Here is a 7104-nt window from a genome sequence, read left to right as displayed (position 1 = left end):
GAAGGAATTTTAGTACACACATAACAATCTTTCGCATCCATAGTTTCCACATACTCATTTAGTAAGCGATAGAAGACATTAGTAGAAAGTTCCCCCTTTGCATTAGTTCCCTCATGCATATGTCTCGCATCTTGCTCAAATTTCTCCCAAGGTGATAGTTTATTAGTAGTAGTAGTCTCAGGTTTTGAAGTTGCATTAATAGTTTCTTTCTCTCTCCATAGCATTCCTACAATCACTCCCACAATCATTATTGCACATACAACACCTATCATAAGACCTAACCAACCACACACCTTACTTCCTTTGCTACTATAAGCCATGTTTGTATAGAATCAGAATAGCAGATTAACAATCAACTTAAGAAGGCAAAAAGAAAACTCTTTCTGCGTACTTTTCAGCGTCTTCACTCACTCCAGGACCCTTTTCGTCAATTCAGGATAGCAGCTTGTCGTAATCAGGTTTCTTAAAGTCAATTCCAGGTTTAATGTCACTTTCCGGTAATTTCTAAAGATTCTGGGGGTTATTACAACTTTGGAGGAGGTGTTAATCTGTCCCAAAAGTGATGGTAAAGTGACGGATATACCACCAGCCGTATTATGAGTCCATTATATCCTATGGAACTCGTAATACGGCTGGTGGTATATCCGTTACTTTACCATCACTTTTGGGACAGATTAACACCTCCTCCAAAGTTGTAATAACCCCCTCTGTCTCTTTTCAGCTTTCACGAATTCAATTTTTATCCAAGTTTTCTTGTTGTATTTTTTCAAGTACCGTAGTATTGGCCTGGTACTTCTCGATCAAAGCAGAATGCTAAGAATTCTTGTTGCCATTCAGAGGTTGTAGCATATGCCCATTCAGGACCTGCATATCTTCTGTTTGCTATTCTTTTTCTTTTTAGCCTTCGTTCACCTTGTTGTTCCCCTTCACTCAGATCATCTGCCTGTGAAGTATCGCTTTCTTCTATTATTGTCTCGTTTGGTATCTCTCTTATTCTAAAATGTGGCTTGTCTGGCCAATTATCACCTCTGTGTGTCTTGTTTCGGTGTTTCCCTTCAGGACGTTGGACAGCACCCTCCTCTTGTGATATGGTGTTTTCTCTTGACGGACCTGCAACTGGTTCAGGAGACTCTGACTCGTTTTGATTTGAATTTACAACCTCTCCTTCCCTGTCGTCTTCCGGTTCTATGCTGAGTTCGGGCTCTGAATTGTATTCGTCTACTTCTGGGAGAACCTCTCCTTGACTTAGTTCTCCTGCTGCCTCAACTGAGATAGGCACTCTGTCACCTCTCTCGAACTCACTGACAGCTTGAGGGACAAGGCTGTTCTCAGTGGGCTCTCCTGCAGTCTCAGATCTTTCTTGACTGACCTCCGACTCTGAGACTTCTCCTCCTGAAGTTGCTGTACCGGAAACTTCAAGTTCCTCTTCAACAGGACACGTTACCCTTTTTGTGTGACTGACATGTATCCAGTTGGGAACCCCGGCACACTTGACAGCAGTAGTGGTCGTCAATACTACTTGATACGGCCCCTTCCAACGAGGCTCAAGACACGATTTCCTCACGTGCTTCTTGACAACCACCCAATCTCCAGCTTGCAGAGAGAGTCCTGGTTCGCCGATTGGTGGCATCGTGTTAGCTTCCACCTGGTGAGAGAAAGAGCGAATCACGTCAGCCAAACCTTTGCAGTAATCCAACACCATATCATCTGTAATATTCACTAGTGCATTTGCAGGTACCGCTGGTAACCTCATTGCTATGCCCATGAGGATTTCATGGGGGGACAGTCCCGTTTTCTTATCTGGGGTGTTTCTCATAGACATCAGTACTAGAGGTAATGCGTCTGGCCACTTCATGTTTGTTGCTGCACACATCTTTGCTATTCTTGATTTTAAGGTACCATTCATCTGTTCAACTAGTCCTGATGCTTCAGGGCGATAGCTACAATGCAACTTCTGTTCAATGTTGAGTGCGGCACACAGGAGTTTAATCACCTCATTGTCGAAGTGTCTTCCCCTATCTGATTCTATAGAAACCGGAAACCCGAATCTTGGTATTAATTCTCTGAGTAGTAGTTTTGCAACCGTAAGACTGTCATTCATAAGTGTGGGATATGCCTCAATCCAATGACTGAAAACACACACAATCACCAACACGTACTTCAATCTTCCACAAACAGGCATTTCGATAAAATCCATTTGCATTTTGTTGAATGGACCTCCAGCTCTCCCAATGTGGCTCAAAGTTACCACAGTTCCTTTTCCAGCGTTCATCTGTTGACAGATGACGCACCTGTGACAAGTCATTTCTGCGGCATGTCTGAATTTTGGATTGAACCAATCAATTTTAAAGGATCTGATCATGGCATCTCTTCCTAAATGTGCCTGCCCATGATATAATCGGGCAAATTGTGACAAAAGACTATTTGGCAGAACCAATTTTCCCTCTTCAGAGACCCACATATCATTTGCTCTTTGTACACACTGCATTTTCTGCCAGGAACGTTTTTCTTCTTTGCTAGCACGGCTTTGTAATGTCTTTAGCTCGTCTAAGGTATCAACCACTCGTAATGCTAGGCTTAAGCTCGTGTCATTTTCAGGTTGTGGTAACAATTCCCACTGCTCCTTAAATGATATACAGTTCAATGCACAAAATCTTGCAACTTGGTCTGCATAACCATTCCCCATTGATACAAAATCTTGTGATCTGGTGTGAGCACTGCACTTCACCACGGCAATTTCAAGAGGTAACTGAATCGCATGTAACAAATCTCTTATTTGTTCTCCATTTTTCACAGGTGAACCAGAGGAGGTCATGAAACCCCTCTGTGACCAGAGTTGGCCAAAATCATGCACAATTCCAAATCCATATCTGCTGTCAGTATAGATAGTGACTTTCAAATCTACAGCAGCGTGGCAGGCTTTTGTAAGAGCTATTAATTCTGCCACCTGTGCAGAAAACACTTTCTCGAGGCAGGAGGCTTCGACTATTCCAGTTATGGTACATACTGCGTAACCAGCTCTCAATGTTCCTGCTGAATCTCTTAAACAGGACCCATCAACAAACATAATGCAATAGTTTTCTTTTAACTGGGTATCCTGTATGTCTGGGCGAGGTTTGGTACAGAGCTCGGTCACCTCAAGACAATCATGCTCAAATTCTTCCCCATCTTTGATTTCTGTATTCTCATTGGGAAGTAGAGTTTCCGGGTTTAGCACAGTACATCTCTTTAATGTAACATTTGGTGACCCCAGAATAATCGTCTCATATTTGGTAAGTCGTGCATTTGTCATGTGTTGCGTCTTAGTTCATGTCAACAGAATTTCGACAGAATGTGGAACCATTACTGTCAGAGGGTATCCCATGACTATGCCTTCACATTGTGAAAGGCTTTGACCAACTGCTGCGACTGCTCGCAAACAACCCGGTAAGGCTGCTGCGACAGGGTCCAAAGTAGCTGAAAAATATGCTACAGGGCGATTTGCATCTCCGTGGACCTGTGTTAAAACAGATAAAGAACAAGCATCACGTTCATGACAGAACAACAGAAAAGGTTTCTCATAATCAGGCATTCCTAATGCTGGAGCCCTGCACATGCACTCCTTCACTCTAGAAATGATTCAAGCTCCTCTTTTGTCAAAGTGATTGTGTATGGTTCATCCTTGACCTCTTTTCCTGTCAATTTTATTAAGGGTTTTGAGATGATCGAGAAGTTGGGTATCCTCTGTCGACAGTAGCCCACCATTCCCAAGAACATTCTGACATCTCTTTTTGTTGTTGGGGGATTCATTTGCAAAACAGCTGTTATTCTCTCTTTTGATATTCTTCGGGACCCTTTCTCAATCAGATGTCCCAAATATTTCACTTCTTTTTGACAGTATTGCAACTTCTTGGGTGACACCTTGTGTCCATTCTTTCCCAAATGATTCAACAATGCAATGGTATCATATTTACAGCTGTCTCTGGTTTTAGATGCAATCAACAAATCATCAATGTACTGTACAAGAGTCGAATTGAAAGGCAGCACAAGAGGTTCCAAATCCTTCTTCAATATCTGATTGAAGATGGATGGTGACTCAGAAAACCCCTGAGGAATTCTGCACCAACTGTACACCTTATCCAGGAATTTGAAACTGAACAGAAATTGGCTGTCTTCGTGAAGAGGTATCGAGAAAAATGCTTGTGATAGGTCTACCACAGTAAACCATTCAGCATCACACGGAACCTGAAACATTATTACTGCTGGATTAGGTACCACAGGGCAGCATTTTATCACAATTTCGTTTATTTTTCTCAAGTCCTGCACAATTCGAACCTTCCCACAGGGCTTCTTCTAACCCATAATAGGAGAGTTGCACGGACTGCTCAAAACTTCTTTCAAAACTCCCTGTCTGAGAAAATCTGCAATTATCTGTGTTACTTCAATGAGGACATCCTGAGTCATGTGGTATTGTGACACTTGTGGGAACACTGCATTTGGCTTTATCTGTACCTTGACTGGTTCTACTCCCTTGATTAATCCAACCTCTTTTCCCGTCAAATCCCACACTTTATCTGTTACAGACCCTTGTAGATCAGCAGGTAGATCTATCAAGGTAAACACTGGGAATAGAGTGATTAGAGGGTAATCTTCATTCGTCTCTCCTCCTTCTTCAATGAATTGACCCTCATCTCCCTCATCGTCACTGTTTGTCTGTACTTCTATTCCATCATTGGAACAGGTAATCGAACATTTGGTCTTACATAATAAGTCTCTCCCTAACAAGGACACTGGGCTTGAATCGCATACCACAAATCTATGCAGGCCTTGGAAATTTCCAATTTCAACCTGTACTGGGTCAGTAATTGGATTAGTCAGGTACTGATTTGCCACACCGACCACTCGTATGGTGCGCCCTGAAAGAGGTAATCTCAGTACTTTTGCACTTCGAACTGTAGAGCGTGTAGCTCCTGTGTCAACTAAAAATGAAACCTTATAGCCCATTACTTTTCCCTCTACATATGGGCCTCTCTGATCTACCTCTAAGGATGCTGCAAGCCTGCATTCTTCACTGTCTGAGCTGTCATCTGACCAATCCCCATTCATGTCACTTTCACCTCGAAATGGGAATTGTTGTACAGTATTGTTTTTGTTTGTTACCTGGCCTGTGACCTGCTGAGGAAGCGTCACCTGTTGCTGTCCCATCGGAGCTAGGGGTTACTGCATTTGCTGTCTAGGCACCCTAGGGATCTGCTGTTGCATTGGTTGCACTGACACTGTTTGGAAACGCGGCATTTGCATCTGCTGCATGGGTTGTACCCCTGGCATTTGCACCAAATTATTCTGAAAATTCGGGTTCTGATGTCTCATTTTTGGACCTCGTGAATTTTGTAATGTACCGACAATAATGCTCTGCTGAACTGCACCATCCTGCACCATATTCGGACAATCCCATTTCCAATGCCCCATGCACCCGCACGCATGACATGGTGACATCTTTTTCATTCCCTGACCGTCATTTTGAATAACAACATTATTCATATCCGAATTACGGTTCACAAAACCTCGTCCTCTGCCTCTCGGCTGTGCCTGAAACACACCATTCATTTGCGGTTGTTGCTGTATCATTTGCTGAATGCCATTTCCCTGTATTCCAGCTTGTGCAGCCCTTATCTGCATCACCATCACTTTCTCCTTCAACTTTTTCTGCTTCAACTCAATTTCATCACTACATTATTTCGCATACTGTAACACTTCATCAATTGGTTTAGCTTGCCAACAAATTAAATGATTCTTAATCATCTGGCTGACCTCCGGTCTCAGCCCTTCGACGAACCTAAACACAAGATGGTTCATGTCCTTCGGTTCGATAGTCTCAGTACCACTGTAATGTTTGAACGCTTTCAACAATCTCTCATAATACGCATGTATTGACTCTTTAACCTCTTGAGAGGTCCGTCGATTTTCTGCCAATCGGTCACCTTCGGCGACACCTTTTGCTTCAAAAACTCAATTACTTTATGATAATATTTCATCACCTCTTCAGAAGGTGCTCCAGTCACCTTATCCCTTGCCGGCTCCTTCGTGGGCCAATCTACACTCGAGCCACAAATCTGGCGGAACAATGATCTCAAACAAAGTATTCAAGTCTTCCCAGAGACACTTTGCAAGCTTCACAAACCTATCTGTCTGTTGATACCACTCGATCGGCTTTTCTCTTAACCTAGGATAATCATTCGTAAAGGATAAAATGTCTCCCCTAGACCAAGGCACATGCACTAAGACACCACCAGCTGTTTCTCTCATAGGTAGGATTTTCACAGTGTCTAGATTGGGTGTGGTCGGTACTTTATTAGACCCTGTGCTATCTCCCTTTCCCTTATCTCTTTTCTTTGCCCATCGGCCTTCCCATTTCTCTAGTGCACCCCAAATTTGTGCACTTTGCAACAGTTCTTTCAAGTGTGCCTTCATGCCTGCAGATCTCGTGTGTTCAAAATCTTTAGTGTCAAAATCTAATCTGTAGCTCCTTTTCAAATGTTTAGTGTTTCCAATATCGACATTGTATTTGTCTGCCAAATTCATTAATCTCTGGTGTACTTTGCCTACCTCTTTGGTAATCTTGGGGCACAAGTATCTCAATTCTGCCTCAGTGTATGATTCCAACCTATTCACTCCCATTGTTCCTTCCACTAACTCAGCAGCTTCTGCTCCTAATCGTACAAAATTCAAGTATTCATCTCGGTTTTCTTTCTCAGGTTCAACTGTGGTCACTGTAGTCTTCTGCAAAGTACAAGTTTTCTCTAACCATTCATTTAACTGTTGTACTATAAAACCCTGCAGCAAAATGTTCCCTGCATGTATCATTGGAGTGTGGGAGGTATTCGTACTCATGGTTTGGGGAGTCAAGACTCCCAACCCTGCTTGACGCATCGCTTCAAGAGGTGCCCCTATTGGACTAAGGTCCATCAAGGGTCTCGGTTGTTCACATACCTGTTCTCCCTGGGCCATTATTTGTGGAGTTCTAATAGGCCCTCCTCTTATCGCTTCCTGAGTCATAACTCCTTGTTCACACGTCCTTGTTTTCTCCTGTGCATATAACGGCACCGGGGGACCAACAGTAATAGG

This window comes from Pleurodeles waltl, chromosome 2_1 (assembly GCF_031143425.1).
Source record: "Pleurodeles waltl isolate 20211129_DDA chromosome 2_1, aPleWal1.hap1.20221129, whole genome shotgun sequence".
Classification (NCBI taxonomy): Eukaryota; Metazoa; Chordata; class Amphibia; order Caudata; family Salamandridae; genus Pleurodeles; species Pleurodeles waltl.
This window is presented reverse-complemented; position numbering follows the sequence as displayed.